At 61.0% G+C, this 21,437-nt stretch overlaps 1 long non-coding RNA gene and 1 other non-coding gene across 3 annotated transcripts; one reads left to right on the plus strand and one right to left on the minus strand.

Moving 5' to 3' along the window:
• Positions 1-339: 339 nt before the first annotated feature.
• Positions 340-1,615, minus strand: LOC103349429 (uncharacterized). Its single transcript, XR_011383116.1, has 2 exons — positions 1,368-1,615; positions 340-1,098 (listed from the first exon to the last, which is right to left on the minus strand). It is a non-coding gene; the product is annotated as an uncharacterized protein (transcript).
• A 13,424-nt stretch (positions 1,616-15,039) lies between these two features.
• LOC103349427 (uncharacterized) lies at positions 15,040-16,708 on the plus strand. 2 transcript variants are annotated; one of them, XR_011383117.1, is made up of 3 exons: positions 15,040-15,582; positions 15,736-15,863; positions 16,159-16,708. It is a non-coding gene; the product is annotated as an uncharacterized lncRNA (long non-coding RNA). The 2 variants fall into 2 exon arrangements; XR_011383118.1 differs by having other exon boundaries at positions 15,042-15,582; positions 16,442-16,708.
• The last annotated feature ends 4,729 nt before the right edge of the window (positions 16,709-21,437 follow it).

Genomic DNA, 21,437 nt, shown 5'->3' on the forward strand with positions numbered 1-21,437 from the left:
CTCCCTGTCCAAGACAGACAGCAGTGTCTGTGCCCCGGGGATGTGTCAGTATCCCCTCCAGAGGATCCCAGTCCTTGGCGTTGGCCCCGTTCTGCAGAGCTGGGTAGGGAGGGCCCGTCCAGGGAGCTCACGGGTCCTGAGTTGTCCCCGGTCCCCTGCCTTTCTCAGCCATCCCAGCAGTGGTTCCCTGTCTGCGAGTGCTGCTCTCACTGTGCCCCCGGCGTTACCAGTGTCCTCCCGCGTGCCCACCTCCCGGCTGGGCCCATTCTGCAGAGAGCTGGGAGGGGAGCCCCGGCCCGGGGAGCTGGCGCTGCACTGCCCGCACACTTGGCCCTCAGCAGCAGGCTACTTTTTATTGAGCAGCGCAGTAAACATGGAGCAGAACATGAGGAAAACGGGAATGAGTACGGAATAGTAAACGATCATGGGGGAGGGGAGGGACGGGTCTTGCACTGGGGGTGGGGCAGGGGGGACTTCAGGAGCTGGGGCTGGGGGCGGGGCCAGAGCTGCCTCTGCTGCCCCTGCAGCGTCCCTGGCGGCAGCTGGGGACACACTGGGCTCCGGCTCAGCTGCCCCCCACACCCATGGCTCCAGGGCCTCCTTCCCAGCATCCTCTCCTGCCAGGGCCACCACTGGAAGCAGCTCAGTGACCGGGGGCGTGGCTGTGCCCAGGGCTTCCTCGACCACCTGCTCATCTGCCAGGGGCAGACACAGCTCCAGCGGGGCTTCTGGGGGCAGGTCAGGGCTCTGCGGTGGCACCCCAGCTCTGAGGTCTGGGGCCAGGGCCGGCTCTGGTCTTGTCTCAGCTCCGGCACAGGCAGAGCCATCGGGCCCCACTGCCCCCACTGGGAGGTGGGCCTCTGGGGGCCCCCAGGCCTCCACCTGTGCTGTCACCAGCACTGAGGGACTGAGCTCCACCTCACGTGGTTTGTGCGTGCTGGGGAACGCCCCTGACGGGGGCTCCTGGGCTGTGGACAAGTTTGTCCACTGCTCCACCACACACAGGTAACCCGGCGTAGGCGGCCGGTGCATGTGCAGGATGCTGGCAATGCCCAGCCCGCTGTGCTGCGCCAGGGCTGGGGCTGACTTGTCCTGGCCCTAGGAGAGAAGAACAGGGACCCTTTGCACGTGGCAGGAAAAACACGATCCCGGGGACCCTCCACACCCTCCCGGCCTGGGCCTCAGGCTCCCCCAACCTCCTCCCCAGCTCTGGGGTCAGGTTCCCCCATCCTCCAAACCCCACCTCCTCCCCAGGCGGGTGAAGTGGCCCCCTGATTCTTCCCCAACTCCTAGGGGGCTGTGGGCTCCCCAGGAGGGCTCGGGGAGTGGCCTGGACCACAGAGCCCTTCCCTGGCTGCCAGGCTCACCCTGGCCTTGCTCTGGTAGGAGCACCAGGTGCGTCGGGGGTGAGGGCTGGCCCAGCGTCCCCTCCACTGGGCAAGGCGCCCACAGCAGGGGTTCCTGGGGCCTGGGCCTCGGCATCGCGGGATACAGCAGAGGAACATCTTCCTGAGCGAGTCCCCACCAAGTGTACTGGCTCAGACCCAGCTCTGGAATGTGGGGCTGGTTGCCGGGGCACCCAGCACTGTGAGGTCATCACCAGTCACGTGAGGTCACTTCCGGAAGCCCCTGTGCCGAGCCCCCTCCTCACACAATGTCTCCCCCAAAGGCTTTGTGCTTCCCCTGCACCCCCACGCCTTGTCCCTACTGTCCACAGTTGCACCAGCATAACACACTCCTGCCCCAGTGCAGGGCTGGGGGCAGCCAGTGCCACAGCTGGGAGGAGACAGAGCTGGGCTCAGACCTGCACCCTCCTCCTTGGCACAAGTGTGACCACACACAGGCCACTGTCCCTCTCAGCACATCCCAGCCTCCCATCTGGTCCCTGGACCATTTGCCAGTAAGGCTGGCGCCCTCCCCTGTCCTGAGGTGGAAGCTGAGGAGCAGGAGCCCCCATCACTCCCTGGGACAGGGCGCCTGTGCTCTCTACAGGTGCGCAAGGGTGAGCCACCACCCGCCCGGAGGGCCAGCTGCACCCACCCGCACCTGGAAAGTGGTTCCACTTAGAGCCCAAAGCTGAGATGAGCTGCCAGGCTCAGGGGCCCGTGTGCACCTGGGGCTGTCTGCTCTGTGTGGCTGATGGTGGCTGACACCCGAGTGCTCGTGTCACAGCTCTGCTGTGTCCTCATCAGGGCGGTGACTCTTTCACCCCCTGCCTGTGTTGATTGTTCCCTAGACTCCTGGTGCCACACGTGTTCTGTGGCACCACTGACTGAGCCCCCCATGCCATTGGTCACGTCATTCAGCCTTTGCTACGACAGTGGTGACATGCAGAGTGACCGAGGGACAGGACTCCACCCATGAGTCTTGGGGCACTCCGGGCCTCCCACTGTCTGCTTGTCCTGCCCTGTGTCCCAGTGGGCTGACCCCTCTGGAGTCTGCAGCTCTGTTCCTTCTAGGGACTGCCTGGCTTCAGGGGGAGGGGCTGGGGCTGGGGTGATGGTAGGCAGTAAGGTGGGGTCACCCATTGGAGAAGATATAGGCCAGGAGGTGGGGTCAACTACAGACATCTGAGAGCTGAGCAGGGAGCCCCCTCCTCAAATAGCTCCATGGCCTGGGGCATTGCGCTGCCTGACTGCTCTCTTGGTTCTTTTTTGTCTTTGTGAATAAAACAGCCTTCCCTCTGGAGCCTGCCCCAGCAGTGCTGTGGGTGAGCAGCCTCCCAGTGCCCTCCAGCTGTCAGTGAGAGCAGCTGCCAAGGGAGGGGCACAGAGCCTCACTGTGCACAGAGGGGAAGGCCAGAGCAGGCAGCAGGAGCCATCTGAGCAAAGAACTGAACACAGAGACTCGAGTCCCGTCCCCGCGTGTACCCAGCAGCACTGCTCAGCACGGCAGGAGGGGCCCAGCCCTGACGCCCCCAGCAGAGGAAGAGGCAGGCGCCAGCAGGTGGGTCGGTGCAGTGGAGCAGCGCTCAGCCATGAACAGGAGTGGGGTCTGGCACCGCAGCTGCCCGGAGGAACCATGAACACTGCCAGTGAGGTCAGATGCACGAAGTCACGAGTGCGAGATTTCATTTCCACCCAGCGTCCCGAGCAGGCAGTGCTGTAGACACAGGGGATGGTCAGTGCTGGGGCAGGGGCGTGTAGTGTGCATGGGCATGGGGAGAGACTGGGAGTAGTGTGGGGTGTGGTTTAAGTGATGAGTGTTTGGGGAGTAGATGTTAGGGGTGGTGACACATGCTGTGAGTGTCATATGTGTTACCAAGTGGCTAATTCCCTGTTGTGGGAATCCTCCTTCCATGCATGGTTAGGGACAGGCTCATCTGGTGGGACTGGGGAGGTGGAAGAGCAGGTGCACTATTCCCTGTGGGAAGGGTGGAGAACTTTCGAGAAGGGAACAAGACCTCTTGTTCAGACTGAGGCTGTGTGGAGGACTGGGCTTCTGAGGGTGGTGGGTCAGGTCCCAGAGCAGCTCATTCCTGGCCCAGACAGGAATACGCGTTTGGAGGCATGGGGCACTGAGAAGGGAGGGAAGTCGCAGCATCCATGCAGCGGAGGTCTGGGTGCAGGGGTGAGGCTGAGCCAAGGGAAGCCCACTCCCGGGAGCCCAGCGACAGGCAGCGTCTCAAGGGAGTGCTTAATTCTCAATGTAGACCAGGGAGGGGGGGCAGAGAGCGAGATGCTGGGCCCCAGGAGGGGCTCCTTCCACCACAGGGAGGACAGAGGGTGCAGGAGGTGCCACCTGGTGCTGCCGTGGGTCCCTGGTGTCCCCTGCACCGGGAAGCTGGGGAAGGTGGGAGGCATTTGCTTGAGGGTGGGGGCACTAGTCAGTGTCTCAGGGTGGCCAATGTGGGATCAGAGCAGTGGAGAGAGGGGGCTCTAACAGCTCTGAGCCGAGTGGTCCTCCTGGGGATGCATGAGCCAGGGGTGGAACCGGTCCCGTCGCTGTGACCCCACCCCGTGTTCCAGGAAGGGCACTGTCCAGGAAGATCCTAGGAGGACTGAGGAAGAGACGTCCCTGCGGTGTCACGGATGGGAGCGGTGTGTGCACCTCCTGGAAGCTGAGGCCTAGCAGCTCAGAGCTGAGTCCCTGGGGCCAGTGCTGTGATGCAGCAGGTCAACCTGACATCTGCAGGGTTGGCATCCAGCATGGGCGCTGGTTGGATTTCTGGCTGCTCCACTCCTGATCCAGCTCATTGCTAATGCACCTGCGAAAGCCGCAGAATATGGCCCAAGTGCTTGAGACCCTGCACTCACGTGGGAGACCCAGAAGAAGCTCCTGGCTCCTGGCATCGCCCTGGCACAGCCCTGGTCAATGAGACCATTTTGGAGAGTGAACCAGAGAATGGAAGGCCTCTCTGTAATCCTTTCAAATAAATAAATAAATCTTTTTTTCTTTTTGAGAGGCAGAGTGAACAGTGAGAGAGACAGAGAGAAAGATCTACCTTTTTTCCGTTGTTTCACCCCCTAATCGCCGCTGTGGCCTGCACACCGCGCTGATATGCAGCCAGGATCCAGGTGCTTCTCCAAGTCTCCCAGGTGAGTGCAGGGCCCAAGCACTTGGGCCATCCTCCACTGCACTCCCAGGCCACAGCAGAGAGCTGGACTGGAAGAGGAGCAACCAGGACAGAATCCGGCGCCCCGACGGGGACAGGGTTCTGGCACTGCAGGCGCAGGATTAGCCAATTGATCTGAGGCGCCGACCATAAATAAATAAATCATAATAAATAAAGCGCCCTCTCTCTAGCACCAGGAACCGAGGGTCAGGAAAAGCATGATCAAGAGGTCCCTCCCACGGCATCTGGGCACAGTTTCCTTGTCAGGCAGGCCTCACGGGTTCTGGCACGTCTGGGTTCACCCTCGGCTCTGTCAATCAGTAGAACACAGAGAAAAGAGCTCTGGGCTGGTGCTGCGGCTCACTAGGCTAATCCTCCACCTTGCAGCGCCAGCAAACCGGGTTCTAGTCCTGGTCGGGGTGCCAGATTCTGTCAAAGGTTGCCCCTCTTCCAGGCCAGCTCTCTGCTGTGGCCCGGGAGTGCAGTGGAGGGTGGCCCAAGTGCTTGGGTCCTGCAACCCGTGGGAGACCAGGATAAGTAACTGGCTCCTGCCATTGGATCAGCGCAGTGTGCCGGCCGCAGCGCGCCGGCCGCGGCGGCCATTGGAGGGTGAACCAACGGCAAAGGAAGACCTTTCTGTCTGTCTCTGTCTCTCACTGTACACTCTGCCTGTGAAAAAAGAAAAGAAAAGAGCTCTGAGCCTTGTTTCCTGATCAGGGCAGTGGGACCTCATGCTCCTCTGTCACTGAGGGGTGAGATGCAGAGAGACCCGTGTGAGGACAGGGGCCCTGCAGGGCTCAGTCACCCTCAGCTGTTTGTATCCATGTCGCCAAGGCAGCCATGGCGGCCACCTTGCTCTGGCCACTGCCCACCGTGTCCTGCCCCTCTGGAGTGCCCTGTCCCACCAGGACGTCTGGTTCCATGCAGAGTCTGGGTGGGATGACCTCCGACTGAGCTCCAAGGGTGGTGTGGTAGGGGTCCTGCCAGCAGCCCCTGCCATTGGGAACTGCAGTGACCCCCAGCTCCTGTCCGTGAAGCTGTGGACTCGGCTGTCCTGAGTGTTGACCTCTCCACTCTGGCGTCCTCCCACCTGTCACCTGCAGACCGGGCTGGTGCTGGGGTGCACGGTCGCCTGGGGCTCCTCCCTCCCAAGGCAGCCAAACCGCAATACACCTGGGCTCCCCTGGTCAGGTGCACCCACCCCACCCACTCCCTCCAGGTGGACTGCACTGGGGCTCCAGGCTGACAGGTGCCCAGGGTGGGTCTGGTGGTGATCTGGGCATTTTCCGGATGGGGGCTCTCCTGTGGATGGTGACATCTCTGGGTCTGATCCAGGCCATTCCCAGGAACACACCTGTCAGCTTCCCAGTGCCCCAGCTTCCTCCTCACAGCCCAGCCCCAGCCTAGTGGACCAGCTGAGAAGCCCATTAAGAAAATGCCTGGGGCTGTAGCCTCTCAGAGAAGTTCACACCCTTCCTGCCCCCTCCGCCCTGCTGCTGTGCACTCTGGCCTCCCTGTTTGCCCTTAGGGTCATGTCCTCCCACCCCCCTCTACACCCCTGCCCTCCACAGTTGAAGCTCACAGCATGAGGAAGGGAAGCCACACCTCAGCGCCACCACAGCCGAGACCTGGGCAGGGGCTTCCCTCTCAGAGCTGTTCCCCATCTACAAACCCAGGGTGACAGCAGTGGCTTTCCTATGGGTGACACGTGGTGCCCAGGGCCTGGCCTGGGCCCTGCACATCCCAGGAGGTCAGAGACAGGGCTGGTCACCGTCGTTAGGGTTGTCCAGGATCCACCTGCACAGCAGGCTGTCTGAGGTCACGTGGGGGTCATGGACCCAGCCCACTTCCTGTCCTGTGCTGTGGACATCAGGGCTCCCACAGCTGGGCGAATCCCTGCTGTGCTTCTGCCAGCCCCCCTATTGAGCACAGGAACAGGGACTGTGCTGGCTCTTGTGTGAGCATGGCCCCCGACCCGAGGCTCTGTCCTCAGTGGGAGAAAGCCCCCACCCCTGCTTCCTTGTTCCCACTATGCACTCCTCATCCCGGGAGCTGGGGGCTCCCAGTGTGTGCAGGGAGGGGCAGGCCGTCCCATTCCCTGTCCCTGTGATGTCTGGGGGCGGGGCTCCATCCCATTTCACAGATGAGGACACTGAGGCTGCATGGGCAGTCCCACTGCAGGTCAGTTCCATCTAACCCCAGAGCCCGCGTCCCTGACCATGAGGAGGCGCTGCCCCAGCCATGACAGTGTCTCCCTGCTGGCTGTCTTCCTCGGCCTTCCCAGCAGTCACTGCTCCCTGTCCAAGACAGACAGCAGTGTCTGTGCCCCTGGGATGTGTCAGTGTCCCCTCCAGAGGATCTCAGTCCTTGGCGTTGGCCCCGTTCTGCAGAGAGCTGGGTGGGGAGGGCCCAGCCCGGGAGCTCACGGGTCCGGAGTTGTCCCTGGTCCCCTGCCTTTCTCAGCCGTCCCAGCAGTGGTTCCCTGTCTGCGAGTGCTGCTCTCACTGTGCCCCCTGCGTTACCAGTGTCCTCCCACGTGCCCACCTCCCGGCTGGGCCCATTCTGCAGAGAGCTGGGAGGGGAGCCCCGGCCCGGGGAGCTGGCGCTGCACTGCCCGCACACTTGGCCCTCAGCAGCAGGCTACTTTTTATTGAGCAGCGCAGTAAACATGGAGCAGAACATGAGGAAAACGGGAATGAGTACGGAATAGTAAACGATCATGGGGGAGGGGAGGGACGGGTCTTGCACTGGGGGTGGGGCAGGGGGGACTTCAGGAGCTGGGGCTGGGGGCGGGGCCAGAGCTGCCTCTGCTGCCCCTGCAGCGTCCCTGGCGGCAGCTGGGGACACACTGGGCTCCGGCTCAGCTGCCCCCCACACCCATGGCTCCAGGGCCTCCTTCCCAGCATCCTCTCCTGCCAGGGCCACCACTGGAAGCAGTTCGGTGACTGGGGGCGTGGCTGTGCCCAGGGCCTTCTCGACCACCTGCTCATCTGCCAGGGGCAGACACAGCTCCAGCGGGGCTTCTGGGGGCAGGTCAGGGCTCTGCGGTGGCACCCCAGCTCCGAGGTCTGGGGCCAGGGCTGGCTCTGGTCTTGTCTCAGCTCTGGCACAGGCAGAGCCATCGGGCCCCACTGCCCCCACTGGGAGGTGGGCCTCTGGGGGCCCCCAGGCCTCCACCTGTGCTGTCACCAGCACTGAGGGACTGAGCGCCACCTCACGTGGTTTGTGCGTGCTGGGGAACGCCGCTGACGGGGGCTCCTGGGCTGTGGACAAGTTTGTCCACTGCTCCACCACACACAGGTAACCCGGCGTAGGCGGCCGGTGCATGTGCAGGATGCTGGCAATGCCCAGCCCGCTGTGCTGTGCCAGGGCTGGGGCTGACTCGTCCTGGCCCTAGGAGAGAAGAACAGGGACCCTTTGCACGTGGCAGGAAAGACACAGTCCCGGGGACCCCTCCACACCCTGGTGGCTGTGAGCCTCATGCTCCCTCAACCTCCTCCCCAGCTCTGGGCCTCAGATTCCCCCCACCTCCAAACTCCACCTGCTCCCCAGGCGGGTGAAGTGGCCCCCTGATTCTTCCCCAACTCCTAGGGGCTGTGGGCTCCCCAGGTGGGGTCCAAGGATGGCCTGGCCCACAGATCCCTGTCCTGGCTACCAGTCTCACCCTGCCCTTGCTCTGGTAGGAGCACCAGGTGCGTCGGGGGTGAGGGCTGGCCCAGCGTCCCCTCCACTGGGCAAGGCGCCCACAGCAGGGGTTCCTGGGGCCTGGGCCTCGGCATCGCGGGATACAGCAGAGGAACATCTTCCTGAGTGAGTCCCCACCAAGTGTACTGGCTCAGACCCAGCTCTGGAATGTGGGGCTGGTTGCCGGGGCACCCAGCGCTGTGAGGTCGTCACCAGTCACGTGAGGTCACTTCCTGAAGCCCCTGTGCCGAGCCCCTCCTCACACAATGTCTCCCCCAAAGGCTTTGTGCTTCCCCTACACCCCCACGCCTTGTCCCTACTGTCCACTGTTGCACCAGCATTACCCACTCCTGCCCCAGTGCAGGGCTGGGGGCAGCCAGTGCCACAGCTGGGAGGAGACAGAGCTGGGCTCAGACCTGCACCCTCCTCCTTGGCACAAGTTGACCACACACAGGCCACTGTCCCTCTCAGCACATCCCAGCCTCCCATCTGGTCCCTGGACCATTTGCCAGTAAGGCTGGCACCCTCCCCTGTCCTGAGGTGGAAGCTGAGGAGCAGGAGCCCCCATCACTCCCTGGGACAGGGCGCCCCTGCTCTCTACATTGCGCAAGCTGAGCCCACCGCCCACCCCGAGGGCCAGCTGCACCCACCCGCACCTGGAGAGTGGTTCCACTTAGAGCCCAAAGCTGAGATGAGCTGCCAGGCTCAGGGGCCCGTGTGCACCTGGGGCTGACTGCTCTGTGTGGCTGATGGTGGCTGACACCCGAGTGCCCGTGTCACAGCTCTGATGTGCACTCCGGAGGAAGCCCTGGGGTGGCCCTGGTCAGGATCCAGGGCTTGACCAGTGTGGAGCGGCCGCTGAGCCACAGCCAGGCTTCCCGGGAGCTGGGGACAGGGCTGTGCTCTCTGAGGTCAGTGAGCAGCCTGGAGTGTCCCCATCAGGGCGATCGGACTCTTTCACCCCCTGCCTGTGTTGATTGTTCCCTAGACTCCTGGTGCCGCACGTGTTTTGTGGCACCACTGACTGAGCCCCCCATGCCACTGGTCACTTCATTCAGCATGACATGCAGAGTGACTCCACCCATGAGTCTTGGGGCACTCCAGGTCTCCCACTGTCTGCTTGTCCTGCCCTGTGTCCCAGTGGGCTGACCCCTGTGGAGTCTGCAGCTCTGTTCCTTCTAGGGACTGCCTGGCTTCAGGGGGTGTAGAAACAGGGGGCAGGGCTGGGGCGGGGCTGGGGGTGAGGGTGATGGTAGGAAGTAGGGTGGGATCACTCATGGGAGAAGAGGCAGGCCAGGAGGTGGGGTCAACTACAGACACCTGAGAGCTGAGCAGGGAGCCCCCCTCTCCTCAAATAGCTCCGTGGCCTGGGGCATTTCGCTGCCTGACTGCTCTCTTGGTTCTTTTTTGTCTTTGTGAATAAAACAGCCTTCCCTCTGGAGCCTGCCCCAGGAGTGCTGTGGGTGAGCAGCCTCCCAGTGCCCTCCAGCTGTCAGTCAGAGCAGCTGCCAAGGGAGGGGCACTGAGCCTCACTGTGCACAGAGGGAAGGCCAGAGCAGGCAGCAGGAGAGCCTGCAGGAGCCATCTGAGCAAAGAACTGAACACAGGGACTCGAGTCCCGTCCCCGCGTGTGCCCAGCAGCACTGCTCAGCACGGCAGGAGGGGCCCAGCCCTGACGCCCCCAGCAGAGGAAGAGGCAGGCGCCAGCAGGTGGGTCGGTGCAGTGGAGCAGCGCTCAGCCATGAACAGGAGTGGGGTCTGGCACCGCAGCTGCCCGGAGGAACCATGAACACTGCCAGTGAGGTCAGATGCACGAAGTCACGAGTGCCAGATTTCATTTCCATCCAGCGTGGGAGCAGGCAGTGCTGTAGACACAGGGGATGGTCAGTGCTGGGGCGGTGTGGGTAGTGGGCATGGGCATGGGGAGAGACCGGGAGTCTTGTGGGGTGTGGTTTAAGTGATGAGTGTTTGGGGAGTAGATGTTAGGGGTGGTGACACATGTTGTGAGTGTCATACGTGTTACCGAGTGGCTAATTCCCTGTTGTGGGAATCCTCCTTCCATGCATGGTTAGGGACAGTCTCATCTGGTGGGACTGGAGAGGTGGAAGAGCAGGTGCACTATTCCCTGTGGGAAGGGTGGAGAACTTTCCAGAAGGGAACAAGACCTCTTGTTCAGACTGAGGCTGTGTGGAGGACTGGGCTTCTGAGGGTGGCGGGTCAGGTCCCGGAGCAGCTCATTCCTGGCCCAGAAGGGAACACACACTCGGAGGCGTGGGGTGCTGAGGGCGGGAAGTGGCACCAGCTCTCTGTGGGTGCGGGGTCGGTAAGCTAGAGACATTGTGGGGCTCCATGAGAACAGGCGGGGTCCTGGGGACTTTTCAGTCTAATCTGGAGAGAAGGGCAGAGGCCAGTGTCCCTCATGGGTATCGTGCGTCTGTGGGGTGGACCCTCCAATCTGACCCCAGATGACAGTCGGGTGAGTTCCTGCAGAGCCACTCAGTCCTTGCTATCCCTGGTCCTAGGGTCCTTGGGGGCCTGTCAGACCTGACCTGAGACCCTCCTCAGAGGACACGGTATGATGCAGGGTGGGGAGGATCGTCACCGTCACCTTCCTATACAGGGAGGGATGGTGCGCCTAGCAGGACTGTGCCCTGAGCCCGGCCTGTGACCTGGAAGCTATATTGGGGAGCATATTTTCAAAGTAATAGTTCGGGATCTTGTCTCAAGTTTAGAGAGGCATTCTAAACTTAGACATAAACAGACAGGCAGTACAGTAAAAGTTCAGAATTTTGGGGGACAGTGAGAGAATAAGGGAGAAGCGTTCAGAAAGGTGAACTGGGAGTTCCATGCCAGGCAGAGAGCAGATCAGGGGCCACGTGCGCGTGTTCACAGGCTGGAGCCGCGTGGGAGAAGAACCGTGCTGACAGCACAGACCACGAATAGCATGGTGTCACGTGGGCATCAACAGGGAGAAATGGCCAAAAGGCCGCAGCCCGAGAGGTGTGCTGGGAACAGGGGCGGTGCCAGGGTGCCCCACGCCTCTTATTGGCTTCCTAAAGATGAGTGGTTATGTAGCCTGACTGGTAGGTGAGTGGATGCAGATGAGATCACGTAGGGGCAGTGTGGTTTTCAGCTCATGAATCTAATTAATTTCACCCTATCTGCCTGCCAAAATCAGAAAGGGGTTCAGTGGATTCATAATGTGGAGCCCAGGGATGTACAGGGGAGCAGCGGGTGCTCAGGGCCCACCTGCCCAGGGCCAGCTGCAGTGGGGCGGGGCCTGTGGCCTAAACAACGCCTCCCTCTGAGTGCTGGCTGCACACAGATGCGGTCACTGTCACCTGATGAGTGTTGTTTCCAAGGGCACTGCTAATTACCCCTTAGCAGCTGCTTCTCTGAGAAAAGTCTGAGTTCCTGGGGGCCTTAGGGGCCCTGTCCTATGGAACTGCGGTTGGCAGGAGTTTCTGAAGAACTGTCTCTGCTTCCTGCCCCTTCAGTCCAAGGTCACCTCTCTGGGTTGGCCCAGGGTCCAGTACCCTCCTGAAGGGACGTTCAGCACAGGGCTTGGCACCCACCCAGCCATCCTGGGCACAGCCAGGCTCATCAGAACCCCATGGCTAGAGCCCTTCCCCCACGAAGGACCTCAGAGCCCTGGCTGACCCGTGCAGTACCTGCTCTGTCCCCTCCCCCAGGGCAGAGCACAGCAGAGGCTCCACTGCTGATGGCCAGCTCAGCACCACGTAGACGCACCCCTCAGGTCCCTGGGCAGTTGTCTGTAGACAGAGCAGCTGTCCCTGGTCACTCTGAGGGGCCCAGTGTGGTGGCCTCCAGGGGTGGGATCAGTTATCTACAGAAGGCCACAACACAGGGCCCTCTGAGCATCCTGATCAGGGAGGGGCCCCGGGCTGCCTGGGTACCAGCGGTCTGGATTTGGGACCTACTGTGACCAGGAGAGTCCTGGGGATGCCAGGATGCCAGCTGACCCCTCCCGGGACCATGGCCTGGGACTTGGGAGGTGCAGGGCAGGAGCCTTGGGGTCTGGGAAGCTGGGCTGGCTGCTCTCCTTGTTCTAAGGAAACAGAGTCCCTGGCCCTGCTTGGCTTCTTTTTGCTAACAGGGAGGCAGCCCTGGAGTAATTTTGGAAAACTGCCTCATGGCTTGAGAGCACCCAAGCAAGGCCAGAGCTGAGGGGAGGGGTCCCTCTCTGGGGGGCCTGGGGAGAGAAACAGGAGCAGAGCCACACTCGCTGTGCTTGTCAGGGTCCCCCATGTCCGCCCTGCTTGGCTGGGATCCTGACCCACACCTGTGTCCTCCACAAGGCTCCCCTCCCCACTCCTGCCCCGGCCTCCAGTCTGTGGGGATCTGGGAGCCAGGTGATCCCCACCTGGTCAGCAGACTGGCCAGGTGCCCACATCCAGGCTGGAGCCCACCCTTTGTCACAGCGGCTCCCAGCACAGTTTAGGGCTTTGTCAGGGGCAGCAGCCAGGACAGCCACCCTGACACCAGCCCCACACCAGCTGCCTACATGTTGGCTTACAGCACACACACCCAGAACCTGCAAGGGGCTGGGTTTCCGGTCATTCCCCCTCAGTCCCTGCCCCACAGTCCTCAAAAGCCCCGGGAAGTCCACTCCAGGGAGCCCAGGGACAGGCAGCGTCTCAAGGGAGTGCTTAAGCTCTCTCTGTAGAGAAGGGAGGAGGGGGCAGAGAGCGAGATGCTGGGCCCCAGGAGGGGCTCCTTCCATGGCAGGGAGGTCAGAGGGTGCAGGTGGGGCCACTTGGTGCTGTCGTGGGTCCCTGGCATCCCCTGCCCTTGGAAGGAGGAGAGGGCAAGAGTGGGTTACTTGAGGGTAGGGGGCAGTAGTCAGTGTCTCGGGGTAGCCAATGTGGGATCAGAGCAGTGCGTGTGGGGGCTCTTCCCACAGGCTGCCCCATCACTCCTTGCTCATGTGTGACAGGTGACAGGGTGACTTCAGACGGCAGGAGGACAAGGGAAGGAGAGTAATGCTGCTTGGAGTCTGGCTCTGCCCACACCTGGACATGTGGCACTGGGAAGTCCTGAGCTCCAGACCCAAATGCCAGGCAGCAGGGAGACCAAGGATACCTGAGCGTGGAGGCTGTGCTGGAGAATTTGTGAGTGTTTTAAATGTATGATTCTTTGTTTGTTGGTTTACTTAAAGAGACAGAGAGACCTCCTGTCATCATATATACTCCTCCAAATGCCCACTACAGCAGGGGTGGAGCCAGGCCAAAGCAGGGGAGCCTGGAACTCCATCCAGTGCAGACAGCAAATGCGGAGCCCTTAACCTGCTGCCCTCCAGGCTGCGCACTGGCAGGAGGCTACAACAGGGGGCGGAGCAGGGAGTGGAACCCGGGCACTGCAGGGGGGATTGCAGTGTGGGATTCCAGATCTCAAGCAGCACCTCACTCACACCGCCTGTGCCCAGCCCAGATTTCTGATCCTTCAACGCAGAAAGCAGAGTGCTGAGGATGTTGAGGGCTGGGGAGGAGACGAGAGGAACCCGCTCCCGCTGGAGCGCACTGGGGCTCGGGGTGGGGGGGGGACACTGTGTCCAGAGGCACCCCAACACAGGAGCCTTCCCCGGGGAAGGATGCCCTCACTGCCCTGGCGTGACAGCCAAGGCGGGATCTGAAGCCAGGCCATGTGCTGGGGTGGCGCCAGCAGCGGGGCTCCCAGCTGCCTACCCAGGTGGGTCTCCCTGCCAGGCTGATGGGAGGCAGGGAATACACCACTGGCTGATTTAAGCTCCATGGCCCCCAACACATGGAATTTCCCGAGTGTCCTCAACTGGGTCACTTGGCCCACCTGTTCCTGAGAGCAGGATTCTGTGAGAGGAAACGCAGAATTCAGAAGACCCCGGGGAATCAGGCAGGACCCCTGCAAGCATAAACCTCAGGGTCAGTGGGAGTCAGTGGCTCCAGGAGGGTCCCTTCTGAGACGCAGAGCGCAGGCCCCGCCAGGCAACCCAGGTGGGAGCCACTGAAGAGGGAGTCCCAAGGGTGGGAGTCACAGAGGTGGGGGTTCCACAGGTGAGGCTGCCCTGCATTTCTAGGGGTCCCTGCATTGGCTGCCAAGCCTCCTCTCTGGCGTCCTCTGTCCCCACTGGGCATTCTGCAAACCTTGTCCCTGCACATCTCCAGAGCAACTTACAAAGAGAGTTACAAGTCTAAGGGCTTTGGGCCCAGACCCTGTTCTGCCTCTGCTCTGAGAGGAAATGGGCTTTTCCCCATGGGCCTGCCTGGCACAGGTGCCCCAGTGCCCAGCACCACCCTCTGTACCCTCCTTCTGATCAGAGCCCTGCCCTCCTGCCCAGTGGTTCCTCCTGTGCCCGTGGGTGTCTCCCTCCCAGGAGCTGCAGATCCCCTGCCCCAGGACACCTCAGCAAGGCGGGGTCCCAGGGACTATGTCCTACTGGGCCAAGCAAGGTCAAGCCTTCAGCCCCTTCCTGACCACACTGAGACCAGGACAGAGCATGTGTGTGGCTGTGGTCCATGAATAGCCCTGGACCCCGTTCCCAGGAGGCCAGTGATTAAACACCTTCTGCTAAGGCAGACTGAGCTGCCAGGGTCAAGTGGCGCTAGCAGCAGTCCCTAAGCTGAACTCAGTGCCTATTTCCAGGATGACCAAGTTCCCAAAGGAGCAGCAGCCTGCGTCATTGCCCCCTGCGCATCCGACGTGCTGAGCCGCGTGTAGCGGCCCTGGGGGCTCTGACCTGTTTTTTTTTTTTTTTTTTTTTTTTTTTTAAGATTTATTTATTTACTCAAAAGTCAGAGTCACGCAGAGAGAGGAGAGGCAGAGAGAGAGGTCTTCTATCTGCTGGTTCACTCCCCAGATGGCTGCAATGGCCAAAGCTGTGCCGCTCTGAAGCCAGGAGCCAGGAGCTTCTTCCAGGTCTCCCAGTCGCATGCAGGGGCCCAAGGACTTGGGCCATCTTGTACTGCTTTCCAAGGCCATAGCAGAGAACTAGATGGGAAGAGGAGCAGCCAAGACTTGAACCGGTGCCCATATGGGATTCCAGCGCCTCAAGCCAGGGCGTTAACCCACTGTGTCACATTGCTGGCCCCTGACCTATTTTTCTTGTTGCCTGCATGTCCCAGGCATGCAGGGCTGGCCATGCCCCTCCCCTGTGCCCACATGCCCCCGCCTTCATTCAGAGCCCAGCAGAGTGGATGCCTTGTTGGGGAAGAAGGGTGTGTTCACCCGGCTACAGCTGACCTTCCTCATGCCTGACCTAGGAGGGAGGACCCTGTGGACATGGACACCTCAGGCCCTAAGCAAACACAGTGGGATTCGTTCCACTGCAGAGAGCTGCAGGTGTTGAGGTGAGTGGATCCCCTTTGTGCGGGTGCCCATGTGTGGTCTGGAGGCTTGAGGACACCTGTGACTGAGGGGCTGCCCCAGGGACAGGGTGGGCTCTGTGGGTTCCTGCTCCATCTTCTCTGGAGTGCATCCCAAGCCCTCGTCCCTGCACACAGAACACGGGGTACCCAGACTGTGGCTGAAATGCAGTGAATGTCACAGGAACCAGGACTTTCCTGGAGCCCACCTGGCCTGTGTCCTCCTGAGCTAGTTGCCATCTGATGCCGTGGACCTGGCCTCGCAGGTGAGCACTGCCATCCTCACACACACACACACACACACACACACACGCCACCCTGCCTGCTCCCCTCAGCCTCCTGGCAGCCCTCATGGTCAGCGTGGCAGGAATGGGATGCTCGGGGTCCAGAAGCCTCCAGGCCCCCAGAAGCACTCAGCCGTGTGCCCTGGGTGGGGGTGGGCTCCAGGAGGCCCTCCTGGGGAGGGGACCTCACTCAGCTCTGAACCCAGCAGTCCTCCTGGGGATGCATGAGCAAGGGGTGGAACCGGTCCTGTCACTGTGATCCCACACTGCGTTCCAGGAAGGGCACTGTCCAGGAAGATCCTAGGAGGACTGAGGAAGAGACGTCCCTGCGGTGTCACGGACCGGAGCAGTGTGCGCCTGTTGGGGCACCTCCTGGAAGCTGAGGCCCAGCCAGCTCAGAGCTGGGTCTGCTGTCCTGCTGACAAGGACGTTAGGCTGTGACCAGGACAAGGCCCCTGAGGAGGGCAGATGTCCTAATCTCTGTTTACTGTAACCCCCGTTCCAGTTCCCCAAAGGTACTGGCATGTCTGGGTGGTCATTCAAATCTCTGTTCTCCATAGGTGTTGACCTGTCTGCGCAGGTATCCTCATCTCAGTTTTCTGTAAACCTGCCCCCCCTTCTCAAGTTCCCTGTACGTGTGGTCTCAGGTTCCTCTCGGGTGGTCCTGAGTCCCGCAGGCTGCAGCTAAACCCACTATGCAATAACTGGGAAGGCATGATGCTGATGAACCTGTACATGTTGTAAGACACCTGGATCGGACGCCCAGCCTTGGGAGGTGATTCCGCTGGGCCTGTCAGTGTTAATAAACTGCTTCTGCTGATCCTCCACCCAGCCTCTTGTGCCTGTTTGAACTAAGGGGATTTCTCCAATCCAGCGTTCTATACGCTGCAGCTCCTCCCACTGTGCGCCTACAGGCAGCTGCTCCCGGGGAGGCTGGAGATGGAGGGGGCCCTCCTGGGGTGGGGTCACAGGGCTTCCCAGCACAGGGTCAACTACTGGGCACAGAGTCCCCCTTCTGTCCCACACTGAGCCCCTTCTCCTGGGAGGGCTGTCACCCTGCACCTGCTCCACTCCCCCTCCAATCACGAGGAACATCCCTGAGCCAGGTAGGAGGGGCGGCCCTTCATGGGCAAAGAACACGGCACAATTCCAAGTCTGTTCTCAGGGAATTCTGTCCACTGCCTGTGAAGACGGCCTGGCCATTTTCCACTCCACAGATGGGGAAAGAGAGGCTCAAGCCTCGTCAGGGTCAGCAGCTAGAACGAGGATGGACGGGACAGTGACCCCCGTCTCTGACTATGCACTGTGAGCTCCTTCCTATCCACGGTCCCCCAGTGAGGCCTCCGTGGGCCTCAGGGTCTGGAGGTTCAGGAACGGCACCCCCTCCCCCCATCCTGGAGCCCTCAGGGAACTGGGAGGTCACAGCCACCACTATCCTGGGCTGGGTGTGTCCTACACTTGCCCTCAGCTCTCCAGGTCACAGGAACAGCCCACCTGTGAGAGGACACAGCTTCTCTCTGGTACCAGGATCTGAGGGTCAGGGAATGCAGGGTCCAGAGGTCCCCCCCAGGTGCAGCCTCCTTGTCAGGGGAGCCCCACGGGTTCTGGCAGCGTCTGGATTCAGACTCTGCCGCTCAGTAGAGCACAGGGTGCCAGAGCTCCGAGCCTCCGCTGCCTGATGCGTGCGGTGGGGCCATCGTGCACCTCGGTCACCGAGTGAGCAGGAGGGTGAAATGAGACCCGCACGTGAGGACGGAGGCTCTGCAGGGGCTCAGACACTCTCAGCTGCTCAGACTCAGTCTCCCATGCAGCCGTGGCTTCCACCCTGTTCTTGCCTCTGCCCACTCCTGCTCTGCCAGGGAGCTCCCCTATCTCGGACCTCACTGTTGCTCTGAGAAGTCTGGCTCTCCATAGGTTCCATGGTTCCCAGGCTTCTGCAGTCAGATCCCCTGGTGTCTGGGGCTTGAAATGACCCTGAGACTCAGGACCTTGGACTGGTGGTCGTTGGCTGTCCTTAGTGGTGTGCCACGTACTGTGGGTGCCCTTCCATGTGTCACCTGCTGCCTGGCCCAATACTGGGGTGCATAGTTGCCTGGGGCTCCTCCCTCCCAAGGCAGCCAAACTGAGCTTCCCTGGGCTCCCCTGGTCAGGCGCACCCACCCCACCCACTCCCTCCAGGTGGACTGCACCCGGGGCTCCAGGCTGACAGGTGCCCAGGGTGGGTCTGGTGGTGATCTGGGCATTTTCCGGATGGGGGCTCTCCTGTGGATGGTGACATCTCTGGGTCTGATCCAGGCCATTCCCAGGAACACACCTGCCAGCTTCCTAGTGCCCCGGCTTCCTCCTCACAGCCCAGCCCCAGCCTAGTGGACCAGCTGAGAAGCCCATTAAGAAAATGCCTGGGGCTGTAGCCTCTCAGAGAAGCTCACACCCTTCCTGCCCCCTCAACCCTGCTGCTGTGCACTCTGGCCTCCGTGTTTGCCCTTAGGGTCATGTCCTCCCACCCCCCTCTACACCCCTGCCCTCCACAGTTGAGGCTCACAGCATGAGGAAGGGAAGCCACACCTCAGCGCCACCATAGCCGAGACCTGGGCAGGGGCTTCCCTCTCAGAGCTGTTCCCCATCTACAAACGCAGGGTGACAGCAGTGGCTTTCCCATGGGTGACACGTGGTGCCCAGGGCCTGGCCTGGGCCCTGCACATCCCAGGAGGTCAGAGACAGGACCGGTCACTGTCGTTGGGGTTGTCCAGGATCCCCCTGCACAGTGGCCTGTCTGGGGTCACGTGGGGGTCATGGACCCAGCCCACTTCCTGTCCTGTGCTGTGGACATCAGGGCTCCCACAGCTGGGCGAATCCCTGCTGTGCTTCTGCCAGCCTCCCCCTGCTGAGCACGGGAACAGGGACTGTGCTGGCTCTTGTGTGAGCATGGCCCCGACCCGAGGCTCTGCCCTCAGTGGGAGAAAGCCCCCACCCCTGCTTCCTTGTTCCCACTATGCACTCCTCATCCTGGAAGTTGGGGGCTCCCAGTGTGTGCAGGGAGGGGCAGGCCATCCCATTCCCTGTCCCTGTGATGTCTGGGGGCGGGGCTCCATCCTATTTCACAGATGAGGACACTAAGGCTGCATGGGCAGTCCCACTGCAGGTCAGTTCCATCTGACCCCAGAGCCCACGTCCCTGACCATGAGGAGGCGCTGCCCCAGCCATGACAGTGTCTCCCTGCTGGTTGTCTTCCTCGGCCTTCCCAGCAGTCACTGTCCCCTGTCCAAGACAGACAGCAGTGTCTGTGCCCCGGGGATGTGTCAGTATCCCCTCCAGAGGATCTCAGTCCTTGGCGTTGGCCCCGTTCTGCAGTGAGAGGTGGGTGGGGAAGGAATGGCCTGGGAATCTCACACTGTGCTGAATTGTACACTTCACACTGGGTGACAAACTACATTTTATTAAGGAACATGACAAACAGGGCCGAGGCAGTGAGAAAAATTGGCAGAGTATGGAGAAGCAAATTATCCCAGGAAAATGAAGGACAGGTCTGGCCTTGGAGGTGGAGCGAGGGGACTTCAGGAGTTGGGGCTGGGGGCGGGGCCAGAGCTGCCTCTGCTGCCCCTGCAGCGTCCCTGGTGGCAGCTGGGGACACACTGGGCCCTGGCTCAGCTGCCCCACACATCATGGCTCCAAGGCCACCACTGGGCCCTGCACTGTGACCAGGAGTATGGCTGTCCCCCAGGGCATCCTCAACTTCGTGCTCATCAGCTGGGGGCAAATCAGGTACCGGCATGGCTATTTCTGGAAGGTCAGGGTTCTGCTCTGCCCCAGCTGTGAGGTCAGGTGCTGGGGACAGCCCTGACCTCGTCAGCTACTGCACGGGCAGAGCCATTGGGTCCCACTTCCCCCCGCCGGGAGACGGGCCTCTACCACCTCCCTGCTCCACTTCTGCTGTTACCAATGCAGCAGCTCTCCTGGGGCCTCGGGTGGGTGACAGGCTCTTGGGGATGAACCTGACATAGGCTCAGGGGCTCTGGGCAGGACTCTCCCTCCCTTTTGGTGTTGGTGGCTGATGCGTGTTCAGGATGGACACTGAAAACCCCATGATCTCTGCTCTCCGGAAGGGGTGTGGGCACCCATGTGGAATCTGTTGGAGACAAGCAAGGACCCTTCGCAATGCCCCAGTCACCTGGGTCTGGGTCTCAGGTTCCTACCGGAGTGCTAACTCCCACCCCTCCCTCATCCCCCACACCCAGGGTGAAATGGCCCCTTATTCCCCCCACACATCCAGGGGGCTATGGGCTCCCCAGTGGGGTCCTGGCCTGGCTGTTCTCTGTCACCTTCACCTTCCTTGGTTGAAAGCACAAGGGGTATTGGGGGTGAGCGAGGGCAGACACAGTGTCTCCATCACCGGACAAGGTACCCACAGTTGGGGCCTGGGCCTCGGCCTGGTCAGGGACAACAGGAGAACATTCCTTTGAGAGTCTGGAACCTGGTGTGCTGGCTAAACCCTGCTCTGGCGTGTGGGTGCTGATTCCCAGGTTACCCAGTTTTGTTAAGTCATCACCAAGGAAGTGATATTGTTTCCTATGGCCCCTAAGCTGAGCTCCTTCTTCACACAAGATTTCTCCGATGTCCCTGTGGGCTGTTATCTGCCCCCCCACCCCCCAACATGCCCCACTGTCCAGAGTTGCACCAACACAACCAACACCTGCCACAGGGCAGGCCGGGGGGCAGCCGGTGCCACAGCGAGAGCAGACACAGACCAGCACCCTCCTTGTACAAGTGACTCTGCCCAGGTTATTGTCTTTCTCTGGACATCCCGTCTCCCATCTGCTTCCTAGGTGTAGACTGAACAGACTCTCTAGGGCTGGTGCCACCTGTAGCTGATGCACGACCTCAGATGAGAGAGATCCAAGGTGAGTTGGAACTAAGAATGACTTTGGACTTCTAGGAAAAGGAGGGGTCTTCCCTGGCCTCTCTGACCACACCTTAGCCACTCCCATACCCGTTATAACCGGAAATCTGCTGCTCAGGCCCATGCTTTGCTCTTCTTTTCTCAAGTAAGATTTATTTATTTGAAAGGCAGAATGACAGAAAGAGGGAGAGACACAGAGAGTTGTCTTCCACCTGCTGATTCACTCCCCAAATGGCTACCCTGTCCAGAAATAGGCCAGGCAAAAGCCAGGAGGCTAAAACTCCATCTGGATCTCCCACATGGGTGGCAGGGGTCCAAGTACTTGGGCTAGTTTTCGCTGCTTTCCCAGTCGTATTAGCAGGGAGCTGGATTGGAAGTGGAACAGTCAGGACTTGAACCTGCTGTGTGGGATACCAGAGTCGTAGGTGGCGGCCCACCCTGCTGCACCACAGTGCAGGCCCCAGGGAGGCGGTTTTACCTTCCCCTGTTTCTCCTTTACTCCTCACAAGTTTGTAACTCTCCTTTGAACACTGTCTGCCTGAAGCTGAGAAACTGCCAACACTCCAGGCAAATGGACCTTTCACGTCCAGCAACTACACTGGTGACCCACATGGGAGGGTTCCTAGCCCAGGATGGGGGCAACTGGGAACTGGGAGCAA

Source organism: Oryctolagus cuniculus, chromosome 16 (genome assembly GCF_964237555.1).
Source record: "Oryctolagus cuniculus chromosome 16, mOryCun1.1, whole genome shotgun sequence".
Lineage (NCBI taxonomy): Eukaryota > Metazoa > Chordata > Mammalia > Lagomorpha > Leporidae > Oryctolagus > Oryctolagus cuniculus.